This window comes from Myxine glutinosa, chromosome 8 (genome assembly GCF_964187855.1).
Source record: "Myxine glutinosa chromosome 8, kmMyxGlut1.1, whole genome shotgun sequence".
NCBI lineage: Eukaryota > Metazoa > Chordata > Myxini > Myxiniformes > Myxinidae > Myxine > Myxine glutinosa.
Genome location: NC_136268.1, coordinates 109,255,672 through 109,277,547, shown reverse-complemented (window position 1 = coordinate 109,277,547; position 21,876 = coordinate 109,255,672). Strand labels below are relative to the sequence as shown.

General features: G+C 45.6%; 1 protein-coding gene across 3 annotated transcripts in view; it reads right to left on the bottom strand.

Moving 5' to 3' along the window:
* The window catches only part of LOC137433172 (beta-1,3-galactosyltransferase 1-like), a 166,653-nt gene that overhangs the window by 118,841 nt on the left and 25,936 nt on the right, over window positions 1–21,876 (bottom strand). The window contains exons 1-2 of one of the 3 annotated variants that reach the window (XM_078783667.1): window positions 12,245–12,554; window positions 11,148–11,248 (exon numbers count right to left, since the gene is read on the bottom strand). The exons of 1 other annotated variant lie outside the window; for it this stretch is intronic. The gene's annotated coding sequence lies outside the window, so the exon portion shown is untranslated. Of the gene's footprint in view, window positions 1–11,147; window positions 11,249–12,244; window positions 12,555–21,876 lie in introns of those variants that run through there. One more of the 3 variants, XM_078783668.1, reaches the window with a different exon arrangement.

The window sequence follows — 21,876 nt, the reverse complement described above, 5'->3', positions numbered from 1 at the left end:
AGATGGTAATTGCCGAGCGGTTTAGCAATCCACGATTCGAGCCGTTAGCAATTGACTAACCCGATTCCGAGCGTTGGCCAAATCGTGCCACAGGTACTCATTTGGAGACAGGACGAAACGATCGGGGGAAAGAAGAAACCAAAGGTAAGAAATAACAGACATTTATTAATTATTTACAAAACCAAAGAACCAAAGAAGAAACGAAAGTAATATACAGAAGAAGAAGAAGAAGAGGAAGAAGAAGACACAGGGCAGCCTTAAGCAGTCTTATATTATTCCCCAGGACAACAAACAGACTCACACGACAGGGAATGGCAGGCAGGAATCACTGGACGAAGGAGAAGGGTCCGTGCAGGTGAGAGGGTAGGACGGTCCGCGCCGGTGCACAGCGTCGAAGTTGGCTCCAGTCCACGCTCCGGGCTCAAGGTGAACAGCCAGCGGCAGCTCCACGTATTCGTTTTCAGACACGGTCGGACAATGTCAATTGACTACTATATTGTTGTCGCCGTCGCGGACCCACTCTTCTGCCTCACGATCCAGCGGTATACTCGCCTGGTACCTCCCTCATCTGCCGGATCACGTCTCTCTCTCTGCCTTCTCTCTTGAACCCTCTCACTCAACTGGTACCTTCTCAACCGACTCGTACCTTCTCACGCATCTCTCTCTGCCTTCTCCTGAAAAAGGCTTCGCGCTCCTCCTTATATTACGCGTGTTGCAATCAATGCACGCTTCATGGAGCCACACCCGCGATGGTCTTTCGTCAGCCCCGGTTGGCTGGTGGGGGCTCGCTGGCCCCGCCTCGGGTGGTGCGTCGGCATGCCACGCCTGTGATCTGGCTGCTCTGCCCCCTTCTTCCTCGGCTTGACCGCATGGCTAATGGCGGCTTGGGGCAATCAAACGAACCAAGACAAGGGGCAGCGAATGCTGCTCGACCGTTACTTTGCGGAGACGTGGGTGAGGCGATTGGGGAAATTGAAAGGGGCCTATCTTATTTGATTAATGCAACGCAGATTCAACTACTGGGAACAGATCCTTAACTGAAACACATAAAAATGAAATAACTACGGAGAGGTCCTATGGTTCGCTACGTGCTGTACATGGACTAACTAAGGTGCAATCTTTAACAAACCAATTGATGGGGATATTTACAGGGGAACATTTAAAAGGGAAACATTTACTAAAATTTACTAGTGAAGGTTCTAAAAACCGTAACACAGCACCCATTTTTCCTCTAGGGTCGACTCGACCCGAACTAACTTTACTTAATGTGACACTCAGGTGTAGTAGCCCTCTACTATTAACCTTACCCTTGAGTGTGACAGTTTTAAAACAACTACGTATGTCCCGCCTGCTACGTTGCATCCTACCTAACAGACTCACGCCCACAGAATAACCGAATCACGGAATTATTCACAAACTACACATATACGGTGGGGAGCATTATTTACAAAACACTAATTTGTATTTACACGGCAAACCCAGGACCTGTCATTTTGGGAGACAAAAATATGTTTTTGAAAAAGAGGAAGAGCATGCACTGCACTGCACCGATACACCATATTCAAGTGCCCGGGGATGCACAATTGATATTGCAGTGCACCCCCGAGTACAAGAGCAGCACAAAGCACCAAAGCACCAATCAGCACCAGAAAAGCACCAAAGCACCATCCAATGCTCATTTCACACATTTCAAATAAAAAAACACAAACTGTTGACCGGTTCTTGTTGTTTCTGCTCCCTCTGCTCTGCTGGCCGGTGTTTCTTGATGTTATTCTTCTTTGCTCTTTGCTTGCTGCCTATTTGAAAATAATAAAAAGGCACACAACGCATCCATTTTTATTTAGGGCCACCAGGGGCCAACTATGGGTGGTCCACCTGTTTGGCAAAAGGCGCCACCTCACCGTCGTCTGCAAGCAAAGGACTCTCTCTGGCCATCATGGCCGGTCCCAGCAGAGGGGCTAGGCCCCAACATGTGGGGTCCATCAGTGTGTGGTGCTGAGCCACAGAAGCGCCTGGTCCATATGGTGGTGCTAGGTCGCAAGTCGTGCGGTCCATAAGGTGGTGTATCGATCCAGGCAGGCTGTGCAGCGGCGGCTCGGGCACACAAGTGCGGCTATCTGCGCACTCCCCCCCCAGACCCAAAAGACAAGACGTGAATGGGGAAGGAAGGAACAAAGCAAGCATCGGAGCAAGGTCACAAGGGTACACATCCAAACAAGGTAATGCAGAGGTGAGGTGCGCATGGGAGCGAGCGGAGAAAGCTCGTCCCTATCGTACGTCACCCCCCCCCCCTCCTCCCCCCTGTCACCTACTCTACCCTTTCCCTTACCCCATATTTACACAACTCTACACATTTACAAATTCTGTCTCTACTGTCTCGTCTTCCCCATATCTCCCATAATACCAAATTCGTTATCAATCCCTCCAACCAAATTTGCCATCAAGCCCAATTTCTCATCAATTCCTCATAAGGAGGAAAAGATGGAACAAACAAGCACAATGTCACCCCCACGTCATGATGCGTCTTACCATTCCAAAACATTTCAAAAATCACATGGTGTGGAGTCTTGTCACCTTGGTGAGTAGATGTAGATGGTGCGAAGAGAATTCAATCCTAACTACCCTCTAAATGACTTTAACATTTTTACTCTACCCGGGGTCTTTCCCTGCCAAACCATTGGCCATCTTACACTATGTGGTTCTAAGAACCGAACTCCCATTGACCAAAGTGTGGTGCTCACCAAGTTGGGGTCTCACTCCCCCGATTCAACTCCCTGTGCCTTCGCACAATTTCCGGGCTGGGTTGTGTGGCTCACCAGCAGGTCTACTCACCTGCACACCTCCGCCACTGCAGTTGCCTCCGAGCTTACCTGCTCTTTACCCTAACCTATCTACCTGGGGAAGGCCCTCTGGCGCTCTCCCCACTCGGTGCCCTCTCTGGCACTGGGCTACCCGGGTCCGTCCTCCGGATCCTCGGGCCCCACTGAACAACTCTACTGGCTCCCAGAGCCCACCTGCGGCCTCACCTGGCCGACATCCTAACAGTGGCGGAGTGCCCATTTAACCATACACACACTAACAGGCCACACGCCCAGCCATTTCCACTTCACTAATGCACCCATCCAAACACCATTCTACCACACGCACCACAGATGCCAATATCCAACCACAATTTACATACTCCCTCTACCTACTTTTAAACTACCCTCCCTGGGTACTCGTGAAAGGGGTCCATCTTCCCCATCCACTCCTTTTGCACCAACCACTCCACTCCACATATTCCACACTACTCACTCCACACCATCCATTCCATACTCCATTCCATACTCCATTTATTCCATGCTCCATTCACTCCAGACCATCTATTTCAACCAACCATTCTCCATACACCTGTGCTTCACCTGCACTGGCTCACTCACCTGGTGCTCACACACACCTTGTGGCTCTTGCACCCGTCTCTCCTACAGGCTCATTCGCTCAATACAACTCACACTCGCACTTTTCACAATACGCTGCTCAATCACAATCATGCCAATCATCATGCTCACCACAAAGAACTTCCTGCACACACACTGCATCGTCTAAGCTGACTACTCCCTTCTGAAACTCGCGCCTCCCAGTCGCCCCTTATACTATTGCAATCCCTCGTCGTTATAATCAATCTAATCTATTCTATGTCCTCACTACAGGTAGAATGTCGCTACTTAACCCTACAGTTACCTTTTGTCATCTTTCTAAATTCTATCATTTTATCCTAACCCTCCCGGGCTAGTTTGCACAGCCAAAACCCCATAACTATTGCTCATGTGCCCGGGATGGGAGGGATGGTGGATTTACCATCCCTCTACATCGGGCATCTCTCACTATCAATTTTGCCCATCCAATTTTTTTCCAATCAAATTTGCCAATCATTGGTGTCAATCAAATTTACCAATCCAAGTTGCCCATCCAATTTGCCAATCCTATTCACTATTCCCAATTTCGAATCAAAACACTATCATCATCACAGTCCATTAAACTTGAGCCTCTCGGTACGTCCATGCATGTTCAAAGCTCGGCTTCGCAAAGCCGCGCAATGCATACGGGTGTTTTGGTCACCTGCAGGTTTGGTCCGTCTGGCATTCGGTTCAGGGGAGGAGGTTTGGTTGGGCCAAGGTTTAAAGCACCATCCCGGTGTGGGGCCTTTCGCTCCCATGCGCGGTGGGCCAATCCTGCCCGGCCGGAACACCACCACCACAAGGGGGCGCCGTTCCGATCCCTCCTTCCTTCCCTCGAACCGGGCCGGTCGCCTTGCCCGGCAAAGCCCGGACTCGACGGTGCGGGGCGGGGACCGGCCCGGATCATGCATGACGCTCCGAAGAGGAGCAACGTGTCACCGATCCCCGCCGGCTCCCGCAATACACACAGCCTGGCACGGACCGAGAGCTCGCATCGGCTAAACGTCGGTCTAACCGCTATCCCGTTTTACGTCGATGGTCCCCGCACATGCTCACACCACTCGTTCCGTTCGTTGCTCATACATCCCATACTCTCCGTCAATTCCACCACCGCACTCTCTGTTACACACCACTCGCTGTCCGCACATGCCATAACACACCTTGGCGCACACTTGTCGTTCGCACACTTCTCGCGTGCACTCTCCCCCGTTACGTACTCCGTAACCACCACGGGCGTGCACACTTCCGTTACATCCCCTGTAACACTCCCCATCATGCGCTCCACCACCAACTCAGGTGTGCATCCTCGCACCCGCTCCTCATCCATCTCACTCTCCATGTCACTCTCATCACACATACAGTCACGTGAAAAAGTAAGTACACCCCATGTAAAGTTTTGACTTTTTCAACATATTTCAACATACAGCTATTTGATCTTCATTTCAACAATATTGATAGATAAAGGTGATATAATAAAACAAATATCATGAAACATTTACATTTTGTAGTCCATTGTATAATTTAAATAAACATAAATGCAAGTTTCACATGTGGAAAAAGTAAGTACACCCCTACATTTATCACTACGTCAAATACCTAAAATTAGAATCAGGTGCACCAGTTCAGGTGCAAATGATTAGAACATCGTTAGAGAGGATCTTGGAGGAACCTGTGTTATTTAAACCTCAGACATTTCGTTTGGTTTGCTCTTTGTTGTTGAAGTGTGCGGCATCACCATGCCGAGATCAAAAGAGCTCTCTGAGGCCTTCAGAAAGAAGGTTATAGATAACCTACGAGTCTGGAAAGGGATTTAAAAAGACCTCAAAACAATTTGAAATCAATCATTCGACTGTCCGGAAGATCATCTACAAGTGGAGAAGATTCCAAACAACTGCCAACTTGTTCAGGCCAGGCCACCCCAGCAAGTTCAGCCTGAAAGCAGACCGCAAGATGCTGAAAGAAGTCTCTAAGAACCCCAGAATGTCATCACGGGACCTACAGGTAGCTCTTGCCACTGTTGATGTCAAATTGCACGAGTCTACCATTAGAAAGAGGCTGCACAAATTTGATCTACATGGGAGGTGTACCAGGAGGAAACCTTTGCTGTCCCGAAAGAACATCAGGGCAAGACTAAAGTTTGCCAATGAACACCTAGGCAAAGACCAGCACTTCTGGAACAATGTGCTCTGGACAGATGAGTCAAAGGCAGAGCTATTTGGCCACAGTATCAGAAGACATGTTTGGCAAAAACCAAAGACAGCATTTGACCACAAGAACCTGATACCAACTGTAAAGCATGGTGGTGGAAATATTATGGTTTGGGGCAGCTTTGCTGCATCAGGGCCTGGGCAGCTCACCATCATAGAATCCACAATGAATTCTTCATTGTACCAGACGGTGCTTGAGGATAATGTGAGGCCATCTGTCGGAAAGTTGAAGCTCAACCGAAGGGGGACCTTGCAACATGACAATGACCCTAAACATACCAGTAAATCCACCAAGGAATGGCTGAAAAGAAAGAAATGGAGGGTTCTGGAATGGCCAAGTCAAAGCCCGGATCTAAATCCCATCGAGATGTTGAGGGGGGATTTGAAACGAGCTGTGTATGCAAGAAACCCCTCAAACATCGCACAGCTGAAAGAATTCTGCATGGAGGAGTGGGAAAAAATTTCTCCCAGTCGATGTCAGAGACTGTTAGACAGTTATAAGAAACGCCTACTTGAGGTTGTTTCTGCCAAAGGGGGCAATACCACCTATTAGAGCCAAGGGTGTACTTACTTTTTCCACATGCGAAATTTGCATTTATGTTTATTTAAGCTATGCAATGGACTACAAAATGTAAATGTTTCATGATATTTGTTATATTATATCACCTTTATCTATCAATATTGTTGAAATGAAGATCAAATAGCTGTATGTTGAAATATGTTGAAAAAGTCAAAACTTTACATGGGGTGTACTTACTTTTTCACGTGACGGTACACTCCGACGTGCATTCTCGCTTGCACACGGTTTCACTTCCATACTCTATCGTGCACTCTCCCTCGCACCGGGTATCACACTCGCGCTCCGACGCCATTCGTACACGCGCGCCGTTCACCTTCACACACCTTTTCCTCACACGCGCGCCATTGCCATCCACACAGCGCACCACGGACCTTTCAAGAGCGCCCGGGTTACGCTGGAATCCCAAGCGCGCGAAAATTCTTTTCCCGGCAAACACCTTCCTGCAAAACCTCTTAGCACCATATACCACCTTACTCACCTGGGTGCTTCTTCCACCTCACTCCAACACCACCTGCAGACTTTCCATTTGGTTAATAAGCACAGCATCACAATGCGAATCCAGACTTTGTGCATTATCCACCTCTCCCTTCAATTCCTGGGCTACCTCCGTCATCTTTTCAATTTCGATTTCGACTATTTGTTCGGTTTCTTTGCCAATTTGAAATAATTCTTTTCCTATATCTTCTTTTCTCTCGACGACCGCTGGCTCTAATAAAATTTTCTCTCCTACCTCGGCGGTCGCCGGCTTCCCCATACCCCGGGTCGCGATTTCTATCCCGGTCATTTTAACCGCGCTCTGCTCCGCCTTGCTCAACCCGCGCTCCTCGACTCGCGTTACCTCGTCGCGTACCCATGTGCCCTTCCCGCTCAACATGCGATCCATGCTCTCCCCACATCTTTGTATGCTCTCACCCATTCTGTCCCCAAATTTACCTATTCGCTCCAATTTGCTGTCTAACCCCTCAAATGTGTTGTCTAACCCCTTAAATTTGGTGTCTAACCCCTCTATTTTGCTTCCTAGGCCCCCAATTTGATTGCCCAATTGCTCACCCTGAGCCCTCGTCTCTTCCTTTTGGGTGTCTAATTTACTTTCCAATCGCTCACCCATCTTGACCATAAGGGCCTCCATTTGTATCATGAAGAGGTTCAAATCCACCGGTGCTGCGGGCGTGGCTGCCGCGACCATGTGCGCGGGGCCATCTTGTGCCCCTCTAACCTCGTGCGAGGTGCCGCCATCTTGTGCGCCTGCAACCCCCTCTACCGCATCCTCGTTGCTCTCCTCCTCCCTCTCTCTCAAATCCTCCCTGGGGTCCTGGGTTGACTCTAACTCCTCTTCTACCTCCCCTACCGGCATCCGATTGCCTTGATCATCCATGGCACGATTTAATTTGGACGTTCTAATAAAATTTCGGCCGCTCCAAATTTTGACCAAATTTTTAGACGTTCTTAAAAATTTGGTTCGGGTCCAAATCCCATGCCTCGACACCAATTGTTACCGCCAATAGCACAATTGGTGTCCAAAATTTGGTCAAAGTAAATTTAGTCCCAATCTAAATCCCAACTCCTGACTACCAATTGTTATGCATCTCAGAGACGGCACTCCCCTTAGCAAGGGGGGGGGGGGGTTAATCCCCTTGGCCTGTTAGGCTGGCCGTCTGTGGTCCTGGTACTTATAACGCTCTTTTGCGGGGTGAAATTGGTCAGGGTTATTGGTCAAGGTGTTCTCCCGAATACCTTTACCAATCCCTCCGCAAAACAGGGAGACAAGTACCGCTCGAACCACGGACAAGATGGTATTTGCCGAGCGGTTTAGTAATCCGTGATTCGAGCCGTGAGCAATTGACGAACCCGATTCCGAGCGTTGGCCAAATCGTGCCACAGGTACTCAATTGGAGACAGGACGAAAGCGATCGGGGGAAAGAAGAAACCAAAGGTAAGAAATAACACATTTATTAATTATTTACAAAACCAAAGAACCAAAGAAAAAACGAAAGTAATATACAGAAGAAGAAGAAGACACAGGGCAGCCTTAAGCAGTCTTATATTATTCCCCAGGACAACAAACAGACTCACACGACAGGGAATGGCAGGCAGGAATCACTGGACGAAGGAGAAGGGTCCGTGCAGGTGAGAGGATAGGACGGTCCGGGCCGGAGCACAGCGTCGAAGGTGGCTCCAGTCCACGCTCCGGGCTCGAGGCGAACAGCCAGCTGCAGCTCCACGTATTCGTTTTCACACACGGTCGGACAATGTCAATTGACTACGATATTGTTGTCGCCGTCGCGGAACCACTCTTCTGCCTCACGATCCAGCGGTATGCTTGCCTGGTACCTCCCTCATCTGATGGATCACGTCTCTCTCTGCCTTCTCTCTTGAACCCTCTCACTCAACTGGTACCTTCTCACCCGACTCGTACCTTCTCACGCGTCTCTCTCTGCCTTCTGAAAAAGGTTTCGCGCTCGTCCTTATATTACACGTGTTGCAATAAATGCGCGCTTCATGGAGCCACGCCGCGATGGTCTTTCATCAGCCCTGGTTGGCTGGTGGGGGCTCGCTGGCCCCGCCTTGGGTGGCGCATCGGCGTGCCACGCCCGTGATCTGCCGGCTCCGCCCCCTTCTTCCTCGGATTGACCGCATGGATAATGGTGGCTTGGGGCAATCAAACGAACCAAGACAAGGGGCAGCGAATGCTGCTCGACCATTATTTTGCGGAGACGTGGGTGAGGCGATTGGGGAAATTGAAAGGGGCCTATCTTATTTGATTAATGCAATGCAGATTCAACTACTGGGAACAGATCCTTAACTGAAACATATAATAATGAAATAACTACGGAGAGGTCCTATGGTTTGCTACGTGTTGTACATGGACTAATTAGGGTGCGATCTTTACCAAACCAATTGCTGGGGATATTTACAGGGGAACATTTGTAAGGGAAACATTTACTAAAATTTACTAGTGAAGGTTCTAAAAACCGTAACAATATACATGTACATATATATATATATATATATATATATATATATATATATATATATATATATATATATATATATATATATATATATATATATATATATATATATATATATATATATATGTATATATATATATATATACAGTCACGTGAAAAAGTAAGTACACCCCATGTAAAGTTTTGACTTTTTCAACAAATTTCAACATTCAGCTATTTGATCTTCATTTCAACAATATTGATAGATAAAGGTGATATAATACAACAAATATCATGAAACATTTACATTTTGTAGTCCATTGTATAATTTAAATAAACATAAATGCAAATTTCGCATGTGGAAAAAGTAAGTACACCCTTGGCTCTAATAGGTGGTATTGCCCCCTTTGGCAGAAACAACCTCAAGTAGGCGTTTCTTATAACTGTCTACCAGTCTCTGACATCGACTGGGAGAAATTTTTGCCCACTCCTCCATGCAGAATTCTTTCAGCTGTGTGATGTTTGAGGGGTTTCTTGCATGCACAGGTCGTTTCAAATCCCCCCACAACATCTCGATGGGATTTAGATCCGGGCTTTGACTTGGCCATTCCAGAACCCTCCATTTCTTTCTTTTCAGCCATTCCTTGGTGGATTTACTGGTATGTTTAGGGTCATTGTCATGTTGCAAGGTCTACCTTCGGTTGAGCTTCAACTTTCCGACAGATGGCCTCACATTGTCCTCAAGCACCCTCTTGTACAATGAAGAATTCATAGTGGATTCTATGATGGTGAGCTGCCCAAGCCCTGATGCAACAAAGCTGCCCCAAACCATAATATTTCCACCACCATGCTTTACAGTTGGCATCAGGTTCTTGTGGTCAAATGCTGTCTTTGGTTTTCTCCAAACATGTCTTCTGGCACTGTGGCCAAATAGCTCTACCTTTGACTAATCTGTCCAGAGCACATTGTTCCAGAAGTGCTGGTCTTGGCCTTGGTGTTCATTGGCAAACTTTAGTCTTGCCCTGATGTTCTTTCTGGACAGCAACGGTTTCCTCCTGGCACACCTCCCATGTAGATCAAATTTTTGCAGCCTCTTTCTAATGGTAGACTCATGCACTTTGACATCAACAGTGGCAAGAGCTACCTGTAGGTCCCGTGATGACATTCTGGGGTTCTTAGAGACTTCTTTCAGCATCTTGCGGTCTGCTCTCGGGCTGAATTTGCTGGGGCGGCCTGGCCTGAACAAGTTGGCAGTTGTTTGGAATCTTCTCCACTTGTAGATGATCTTCCGGACAATCGAATGATTGATTTCAAATTGTTTGTAGATCTTTTTAAATCCAATCCCAGAATCGCAGGCATCTATAACCTTCTTTCTGAAGGCCTCAGAGAGCTCTTTTGATCTAGGCATGGTGACGCCACACACTTCAACAACAAAGAGCAAACCAAACTAAATGTCTGAGGTTTAAATAAGACCGGTTCCTCCAAGATCCTCTCCGACGATGTTCTAATCATTCGCACCTGAGCTGGTGCACCTGATTCTAATTTTAGGTATTTGAAGTAGTGATAAATGTTGGGGTGTACTTACTTTTTCCACATGCGAAATTTGCATTTATGTTTATTTAAATTATACAATGGACTACAAAATGTAAATATTTCATGATATTTGTTATATTATGGCATCTTTATCGATATCAATATTGTTGAAATGAAGATCAAATAGCTGTATGTTGAAATATGTTGAAAAAGTCAAAACTTTACATAGGGTGTACTTACTTTTTCACGTGACTGTATATATATATATGTATGTTGTATACCCGATTGCATTCCTGACGGCTGCTGGTTGCATACATGAAGCGACACTTGACGCCTGGTTGGTTGATTGTAGACAGCTTAGAGGCGAGTGCCCATACATCTAGGTTATCCTGTCAGCCCAGTTCATATCTACGCAATGTTAATAAATAAACTGCCATACCATGTTGTAACTAGAGCAGCACTCGGTGGAGCGCATACCTCCGCAAGGCTGAGCAATTTGTTTTGTATCCCACTGATCGGCCAGATCTGGATCCAGATATCCTGTTCACAAACAGACAGACAGACGACAGGGGTGAAAACATAACCTCTGGCCACGTTCGGCGGCGTGTCCAATTATACATTTAAAATGTATCTCGTCTCATATAATAGAATGCTGTTATTCTGGATGCTGTTACATGAATGACGTGAATGTGAATGCTGTTTCACAGCATTCACAGCAAGAACACATGAATGCTGTTATTCTGGTTGAACATTGAGGTTTGCCTGTGTGGAGAGGTTTTCAAACTAAAAATACAATGATTAAACAACAAAGAGCAATCAGAGATTACAAACCCTCGTCAGGACGTGTTTTTAGTGTTTTATTTTTGACGTTTTCGTGTTAAAACAAATATGGCAGCTGAACACGTGACCGATGACGTCGTCGTTTTTTTTCTTCACCAATTTATCCATCGATGACATTCAATAAATTTCATCTTGATCAGATGAAGTTTTGTACTTGTCGAATTATGACGTCATAATGGAGGGACCTATTACATCATCATTAACATATTGTTGCGGATTCGGGGGTCGGCTCTCCCCTTATCAAAGGGGGGGGGGGGATAATCCCCTTGTCTTTTAAGCTGGCCGTCCCGAGTCCTTGGGAAGTTATAACGTCACTTCCAGTCGGTGGTAAGTAGGGTTGTAAGCCGAATTAGCCTTAGTACCTTAGTACTACCACCAGCCGTAAAGAGAGGAGATAACTCCCACCCGAGCCGCAGCGTTAATGGACACGCCGAGTGAAGCGAGCCGTGACTCGGGCCGTTAACAATTACTACACCCGATTATAGCGGTTCCGAAATCGTGCCACAGGTACTCAATTGAGAAAAGACTAAAGCGATCGGGTAAGAATAAACCAGAGTATAGGAAGAACAGGTGAATTTATTTACAATCAAGAAGAAGAGGAAACGAAAGGAATATACAAGAAGAAGAAGCAGGACACAGGGCAGGCTTAACTATACAGTCTTAACTTAACGACCCCAGACGAACATACACACTCACACCGGATGGTAGCTGGTAGGGGGGCCGGTCCAGGTAGATGGTCCCAGGCAGGTCGACTCCATCCTGGCTCCGGTTCCACGGGTGAAGAACGGCAGGCAGCTTCGCGTGTCGCCGACCGCGAGCGGACCTTACATATAGCGAGGGTCTGGGATGCTGCATACGTAATACGTTTATCGAGCAACGCTCTCTCTCTCTCACAAGTTCGTACAGGGGCTTTGCGCGGCTTCGTCTCTCAGCAGCCGATGCTCCCAGTAGACCTCCCACAAGCAGTCCATCTCAGTCAGACCCCACCAAGCACCGTCTCCAACCCAAGTCGACTCTGTGAAAAGGCTCGTGCTGTCACATATATATAACGCGCTTCAAGATCAATGTGCGCGCTTGGAAACCACGCCCGCCAGTGAGCTCACCTCAGCCCTGGTTGGCTGGTAAGGGCTTACCGGCTCCGCCCTTGATGGCGAGTTGACAGGGCCATGCCTTGCTCTTGTTGTTCCACCCCCTTTTTCCTCGGGCCGACCGCATGGTTAATGGCGTTGCTTGGGCGGAAGCTCAGCGAGGCAGCGAACGCTGCTAACAAAAGGTGCGTAATAGAATTGGGAGGGACAAGGCACAGTCTGTAGGGGCGCATAATGGCGCCGTTTGGAGAGAGCGATTGGAAAATGAGCGAATGGGGCCTATCCTATTTGATTAATGCAACGCAGATTCAACTATTGGGAACACGGCCTTATCTAAAACACATACTAATGAAATAACTAAAGTTCCTATGGTGGCCTACGTGTTGCATATGGACTAATTAAGGGTGCGACCTTTAACCTTTTAATAATGGAATATTTACAACAATTATTTACAAAGCGAGGGTTCTAAAACCGCAACAATATGTTATTCCTCATGGGGGAGTTCTTTACAATGAGCCATGAATTTTTTTTCTATGCAGCACTTTTGTAGATGTAGAGGTGCAAAGTTTTTCGGTTTTTCCAAGATGGCACACATACCACGTGACCTATGACGTCATAAATGTAATTTCAAAATTCTACAGGAGTTGCACCTAAGGTGAAAATTTCCTGCCAATCGGACCAACGGTTGCAGAGAAAAGCGTACTTTTTCTGTGCGAACAAACAAACAAGAAATATGGCATACAGAGCACGATACTTGGCCTATGATGACCTCAATAATAATTAGTGGTTGAATTCAGTGACCTGTTATGCAAATCCTCTTAAAATCTCAAGTCAATCAGATGAAAATTGAGGATTTTAGAAATTTGGCCTATGTTGACCTTTTGGCCTATGTTGGCCTCAAAAATAGTTGTTGGTTGGTTTCAGTTAGCTGATATGAAAATCCTATTCAGATTTCAAGTCAATTGGATAAAAATTGAGGATTTTAGAAATTTGAAAAAAGGTGGTTGACCTTTGGCTATGTTGACCTTGTGACCTATGTTGATCTAAAAATTAGTTGGTGGTTGAATTCAATTTGCTGATATGAAAACCCTATTCAAAATTAAGGTCAATCGGAGGAAAATTGAGGATTTTAAAAGTGGTTGACCTGTGGCCTATGTTGACCAGTTGACCTCAAAAATGTATAGGATTTTGTTGGACCACACACTCTAGCATTTGGTGAGGTTTCGTGAAGATCGGTTTCAAATTGTTACTTGAAGGCAAGTGGGTGGGTGGATCGAGTGCAGCCACCCAGCGGCTGGTTGCATCATTTTCAGTGAGCGCGTCTGCCACTGGTGCAATGCCTCTCCATAACCAGTCATCTGGTACTCATTTTGCCGACCTCGGAAGGATGACAGGCTGAGCCACCTGGCGTTACTTCAACGGGATTATGAACTCAGGACCTTAGGATCCCAAGCCCGCCGCCCCAACCATTAGGCCAACACCAGGTGTGAAGGCAAGTATAAGTGAGCGGACAGACAAACACACACACACAAACAAAATCACACACAAACAAACACACACACAAACAAACACACACACACACACACACACAAACACATACACACACACACAAACACACACAAACACACACACACAAACAAACGCACACACACAAACAAATACACACACACAAACACACACACACAAACACACACACACACACACACACACACACACGCACATACACAAACAAACACACACACAAACAAACACACACACAAGCAAACACACACACAAACAAACACACAAACAAACACACAAACACACTCACAAACAAACACAGACACACACAAACACACATGCAAATAAACAAACACACAAACAAACACACACACAAACAAACACAGACACAACAAACACACACACAAACAAACACACACAAACAAACACACACACACACAAACACACACACAAACAAACACACAAACAAACACACAAACCAGAGTGATCAACATACTTGTCAAAATATATATTTTTTGCCAAGTAACAAACACACAAACAAACACACAAACAAACACACAAACAAACACACACAAACAAACACACACACACACACACAAACACACACAAACAAACACAAGCAAACACACGCAAACAAACAAACACAAACACACACATACACAAACACACACACACAAAAAACACATACAAACAAACACAAACAAACACACAAACCGGAGTGATCAACATACTTGTCCAAAAATATTTTTTTTTGCCAACTAACAAACATACTCAAATGCAATCAATACCCTTTCCTCTGGCGAGGGTAATAAACAGTCCCCTCCACACATGTAGGGGTTCCAGCATATGTGTATTGAAAACGTATGGAGTTATTGCCCTCATGGTGGTGAACTTTTCCGGCCGGGGTTTCGGGGCATGTTGGACATCGAAAAGCTATGGAGTTGTTGCCCTCATAGTGGTTACCTTTTGCCTGCACGCATAAACACTTGCAATTAGTGACAAGATTTATTAACCCCTCGGAGGCATTTCCACAACAGTGTTAATGAGGTATCAGTGCTCAAAAGGACTTTGCTTTATTACAGTCATGGGTGGGATGAAGACAGTGTGCACGAACCATGTGATGTAATTAACTTCCACATTGCCCTCGAGACATCCTACTGTATTAAATAAGGCAATTATCTGTCTGTTTGTATGTATGTATGTATGTATGCTTGTTCGTATGTATGTATGTATGTATATGTGTATGTATGAATGTACATATGTATGTATGTGCATATGAACGTATGTATGTATGTATGTATGTATGTATGAATGTTCGTATGTATGCTTGTTCGTATGTACGTATGTATGCATGTTCGTATGTATGTATGTATGTATGTATGTGTCAAGTAGTAGATTTGTTATTGCCTAAAGTTCAGTTATAGACGTTGGTTGCTAATGTGTTATGATTTAAATGTGGTTTAAAAATGCTATCTTCATAAAGTTAATAAAGGGTTTTTGCTTCGTTTTAGTTTTGGATGAGGAAAGGCTTAAAATGAGGTCATGCTGGACAATTGTATACGTGTGCTTTTTTCAAGGCTGGTCGTAAAACCACGCCCACATGCGCGTGTTTTTGCGTAAACCTATCGTTGACCATATATATTTTGTATTAATCACAGCAACGCATGACTCTGTATAAACATGCTTTGAATTACTCATGTGAACCCATATATTTGCTCTGGGCTTATCTGGCCAAGCATGCACTCTTTGTGAGTTACATTTCTGTTTTCTCGGAGCCCAGAGAAACATTTGGTCCGAATGATAAGGAAGGGCTGACTCCCCCGAATGACAGTGCGGATGACGGTGGGGGCTTGGCCCACCGGGGAGGAACCTCTCCCAGTGTTGTTTGTTCCCTCGGAGATTTCCTGATAAAACGTGTCCCTATATAAATGGACTGGGAATCAATGTGTTTCCAGGAAGGCTTGACTTGGCATGAGACTGGCTCTTGCTATAGATGTCTTGGCTTCTTCCGGATCTGTATAAGTTGGTTTTAATTAAAAAGCTGCGTCATTTTTCAGGCTACTTGTGGACTTCTTTTCCAAACGAAGAGCTGATTCTTCACAGATGGTACCAGGAGTGGGGTCAGCACCGGACGACGGGAAACGGAGCCCGAGGGACAGGAGGAAGGCTGCCTGAGGCGCGCCGGCACGCGGATTTGATTAAAGGTGGGAGTTGTTTTATATCAGAGGGCTATTATTCCAAATTCGTACCTTCCTCCCTCAAGCGGGCTTAGTCTCCTTGTCTTCCGCGATGCCTGCACTCGAACAGAGATTGTAAGTAAAGGCTCATTTTAGGCCTCAGAATGACGTAGCTTTGTTAAAGCCAGGATAAATAAGTAAGGACTTAACAGTAAGCTTAAAGTTACAGTTAGCACCAGGAGGGGAAAATGAGGTCGGACAGCCATATAGGCTGAAGCCAGGTGGCCAAGATTTTTCCAGGAAGGAACAGCCCAGAGACAAGATGGGGTATGCCATTGCATGCCAGGGAACGAAGGGCTGTGGCTAAACTTAGATAGAAGGCCAAAGCAACAGAGGTCCAGATAGAAACAGGCCAGGACCTGGTGGACAAGAGAAAATAAATAAGCTCACAGGAAATGGGCCAGGTGGCCACAGGGTGAGAAGGACAGGAATGGTTTTTGAAATATTGAAATTTTAAGCATTGTAGCTATGGTTATTGAAGCTACAGGACAGAGGACAAGTAAGTAAGCAGTTAAACAAGTAAATCAGCGAGTGATGCCGCTGGACCAGATACCAGACCAAGACCCCCCAACCCCCCAAGACCTGAGCTCAGTCCCGGGGCTCTAGGCAACACCCCCACCCCCCCAAGACCTGAGCTCAGTCCCAGGGCTCTAGGCAACACCCCAACACCCCGCCCTGCCTTCCCTTTTTTTCACCTCAACCCACCCCCCGTCCAAACTCGTCCCAAAAATCCTTTTCCTTGAATGAGAGACGTAACATGAATGAGCAAAGATTGTTTGGGAGTGGCTGGAGAAAGGCATGATTTGAGTCGATCTGAGTTTCGCGCGAAGAATGGGAGACTCACTCGTATATGAATGAGGAATGAATGTATATTGGGATGTTAATTGACGTGTGTATCTAGCCAATGTATCTGTCTGTATGACATATGCAAAGCAGAGGGTTTCGGTGTGAAGCTTTGTAAGTGGTCTGCTCGACATGGGGGAAATTCAGGCCGGGAATGTCCATTTTAGCGTCTATCCGAGAGAACAGGCGAGGTCCTGAACTGAGTCCGGATTTTCATCTGTTTGGGAGTTGTTTGGGAAGCGAATTGATATAAATCGGGTCAGGAAAGCACCCGGAGTGCCCTTGTCGATCTACTGTTGATATGAAGCGGTTTCTTGGAGATGGTTGCAGGATGGGCTGTTTTTTTTCGCTAAATTCAGAATTCGAATCAATATGTGTGGTTTACTTGAATCGAAGAGTTCATTCAATGGCAGATATTGTGGATTGTATGTGTGGGATGTATCGCTGAGGCAGCTCACCTTTGGAATTGGTGTCATATAGTGCATTTTGGGTCAGAGAGGTCAAGCGTCGGAGATCCTGTTTTTTTGCGATGTTTACGAGCTAGGGATGAGTTCTGACAGCTCAATGTTCTGACAGCTCACTACATGTCAGGTCGCAGATTTGTTATGACAGCTTTTCGCACTTTGTTATGACAGCCGACTGCATGTCCCAACGTGAGGTAAACCCCGCCGCGAACGCGAATAGAGCGGCGTGCAGGGAGTGTTGGGATTCGTGTGGAGGCACGAGGGTGCGCGCCAAGACGGGGGGCGGCGTGGCGTCGTCGCGTTGAGATGGTTGTGCCAGGTCGATCGGCGATCTCTGAATTTAAATCGGATTTTTGTCATGTGTGTTGTGAAATTAAACGTCTATCCGAGAATCCTGGCAATGTTCGTTTAATTAAAGTATGGTACAAACCTGTGTTTCCGCCGTGCGGCTCCGTGGAAGTTTGGGTAGAGGGATATTGTGTGTTCAGACAGGAGCCGAGCGAGCCGCGAGTCACGGGTGTGCTGTATGAGATTTGCTCAGAGTGCTGGCGATAACTCGCCCACTCTCAGAGGAGGATGTGTGCCCAAATGCATTGTGGGTCATTTCGACTTTGCTGGATGTCGGACGTTCATGTCAGACGAGCCATGTCGGAATAGTGGCCGGCTGCGACATATATGCCAGGCAATGTCACAGGACGAATACGTTATTTATAAGATGGATAGATGGATGGATTTATTTAAGATGGCTAAAATAAACGATTTCAAGACAGAGTAATTAATTTCCGGAGCCAAGTTCCAACAGGAAGTCTTGTTCATACAGTAAGGTACAGTGCGGAGTGGCGGCTGGAAGATGCATCGATGCATTTGTGTTGACCAATTCGAAGTTTGACCTTTTAAAGTTTAGTTGACCTTTGTTCGAGATATGCAAGGGAAAGGTCAGAGGTAATTCACTAACCTTGGAAGAACGACAGGCGGAGTCAGTCTACAGGGTGTTGCTTTAACGACAGGATATATAGGACTTAAATCTGGAGAATATCGGGACATTATATTGTGGGTAAAACCAAAATCATGTACATAATTAGTGGACAGAGAATATCGAGTTTTTTGTTGTTGTGGAAGCGTCAGGTACAGTACGCTTAGAATTTAATTTAACCGAGCCGAGTACAGTGACGTGTTCGATCGAGCTGTGGGGATTTGAGATGGATTTGAGTCACGTTAAATGGAGGACATTTGGGAGGATGAAGAGATGCAAGTAACGTGGATTAAATTGTGGTATCACGAGTTGGGTGCCAGAGATATTGTGGTTATTATAACTCACTGATTATAGGGGGCGCCGGGCGCACCGAGTACAGATCGGGTTGCATGATGGAGCACGCATGCATGGATTTTGGCTTTGCGAGGCTCCGGATAGAAATTGGCATTTCGATGCTGTGGATTATATTGTGCCTGCCCGGAAAGGTGATGTCCTGTGCTGGGGCTGGCGACATGCCTCTGTTATTTGTCTGTCTGTCGGTCTGATTGTAAGTCTTTGGTACTGGGAGGGCTAATTGAGTGCTCAGGCGTCATTGTTCCATGGAGGCAGGAGCTGTGAGTCACAAAATGTAAATGTAACACAGAGAGATGGACAGGACAACAATGGAGTTTATATGGACGGGTTTGGGGCAGGTTCAATCTGACGATTACAGAGTGCTTTGTTCTGTTCACGAAACATGTAAAATTCAGGGAGTTGAAGTGGTTTGCAAGAAGGTAGCAGAGTCAGTACTGGGATGCAACCTCGTCCAGGGGTTTTGGTCCAGCCTGCAAGGAGTCCAGGGGCTTGGTTCAGGGCTGGGTCGCCAAAAACGGGACGCTGTGCCCATCTGGATGTAAAATTATCCATCAAGGACGGGGAATAATGTGCAGTGTGATTGGGTAAGAGGTAAAGGCCATAAAACACCAACCCCATGAGGAACGAAATAAATGGAGAGATGTTGGGATCACATGATGGTTGGGATTGAAGAACAACCTACTGGGATTTCAAACCTGTGTTTGGGTCTGGGGCAACTGGGTGATGGGCAATAGTGTATGAGTGAGTAATTATGATCTGTTTAAGTGTAAGAGGCGGTGGAGAAGAAAGGGGTGATGAAAAGTTATTTGTTTTAGTGTGAAGTAGGTTGGTTGCTTACTTGTCACAAAAAGATGAGAGTTGTGTTTTTAAGCTTGGTCTTTGAATGAATTGTTGATTGGAAAAGTGATTTTTGATCGCTGATCCGATCTGGTTTTGAATTGTTTGATTTAATTTTGAATTGATTGGAGGTAATAAGGATTTGTGTTGATTTCCTGATTTGAGTTCATCTGGAAACAAAGACAGATGGGATTAATGTGTATATCAGGAACAATTTGGAAAAGAAATATGGATATATGACATTACTAAAATATAACCAAGCAATTGAGAGTTCTTGGGTTAATGGGATATAAATAAATGCATCTACAAGTTGATGGTTTATAAAAATTTAGTTCTGGATGATACTTAAACGATGAACAATGTTGGCAATATACAAAGAATGTGACTTGTTTTTTGGGGGGAAAACATGTGGTTTAAAATTGGTTGGCTAAGTTTTAAAGATGGAGATGTTTCGCAGAACTCTTATGATTATTTATATGAGTGGTGGACTATTCCATGGCAAAGCATTTTCCAGTTTATTGAAAGTTGGATTTTGTAAAATAATGGTTTAATATAACCACAGTAGAAAATAATATACAGATTTGGGACATTTTGTAAACTTTGTGCTGTGAAAAGAATGTCGAGTTAATGGAAGTGTTTTGTTCGATTAATTTTGTTCAATTTGTGTTCAAATGACCATCGATGTTGGGGGCAAAGTTATGGGTGAATTTGGTGAGTGGTTGTGGGCAAACGAAGATTAATTTAGATTTATCATAGTTAAGTTCGAGGAAGTTGATTTGAAGCCAGAATTTCATTTGGATGCCAGAAAGGAGAAAGGAGATGCTGAAAGCCAGAAAGGAGATGCTGTTGTCTACTCTGAATGACAGGTGGCGGTATCCAGGGCGCTGAGGAGTTTGTTCACGTTGTAAAGTTTGTTTATTTAGTTTGTTTATTGTAGAGAAGAGTGCTTTTGGGATTCCGGAGCCAGAGTGGATAATTTGAGAGTAGTAGGTGGTCCATGTGAAGCTTGGGAGTGAACTGATTTGGGTTTAATAGGCACAAGCTGGTCTAAACAGGGTGAGGAGGATGGTGTGATTGATGATGTCAAAGGAGGCGTTGAGGTGAGGAGGATGAAAATGTTGAGGTTGCCGGCATCAGAGGAGAGAAAAGGTCGCTGGTGATTTTGAGGAGAACAGTTTCAGTACTGTGGCTGGAGCAGAATCCGGATTGGGATGTTTCATACAGGTTATTGGCAGAGTGGTGATGTTTGAGTTGAGTGGCCACAGCACGTTCCAAAACTTTTGACAGAAAGGGTAGATTGGAGATGGGTCTGAAGTTATTTAGGGTGTCAGGGTTTAGTCCAGGGTTTTTCCAAAATGGGGGTGAAGTTTCACGAGTTTTTGGGGAAATCGGTATGTGAAGCTGGATTAAGTTGGAACTGCTTGATGAGCCATGGAGATGGATTGGGTTTTGTTGTTGGTTGTCTGGGAGTTCGGTTGTTGCATTGCCAAAGGTTTCTGTGTGGTGGACACACTGGTTGGCTGTTGTCTTGTGTGACGTGGATGGAGATGTATGTGGCTGCGTGTGGCTGCCTGGAGGGGAAGGCGGCTACAGTGGTTGATATTGGTTGTGGGTTGTCCGGGGTGCTTCGATTTGCATAAAGGGTGAAGATTGGGATATTACATTATTTTAAGTAAGTATTGGTATGAGTAATTACATAAGTAATTATGAGTTATTATGAGTAATTAGTGGTATGAGTATTAGTTATGAGTAAGTGATTATTTTAGTAAACTTACATGTTTCGCTGTGTTGTGGATCTGCGGACAAGCTAGTTTGATGGGTACCCTGGGGTCTTCGGCGTGTCTATGTGTTTGGCTGTCTGTCACACCGGACTCTTGAATGGGTTTTCATGAGACGAATTTCAGACATAACAGTGAGAATCTATTTTGAGCGAATCACAGTGGGTGAGGAAAACATTGTGTGTGACCAGACACCAGAACTGACCAGAATTGAAATTGGAAGTAGACCAGGTTATTTCTATTATTTGTTTATT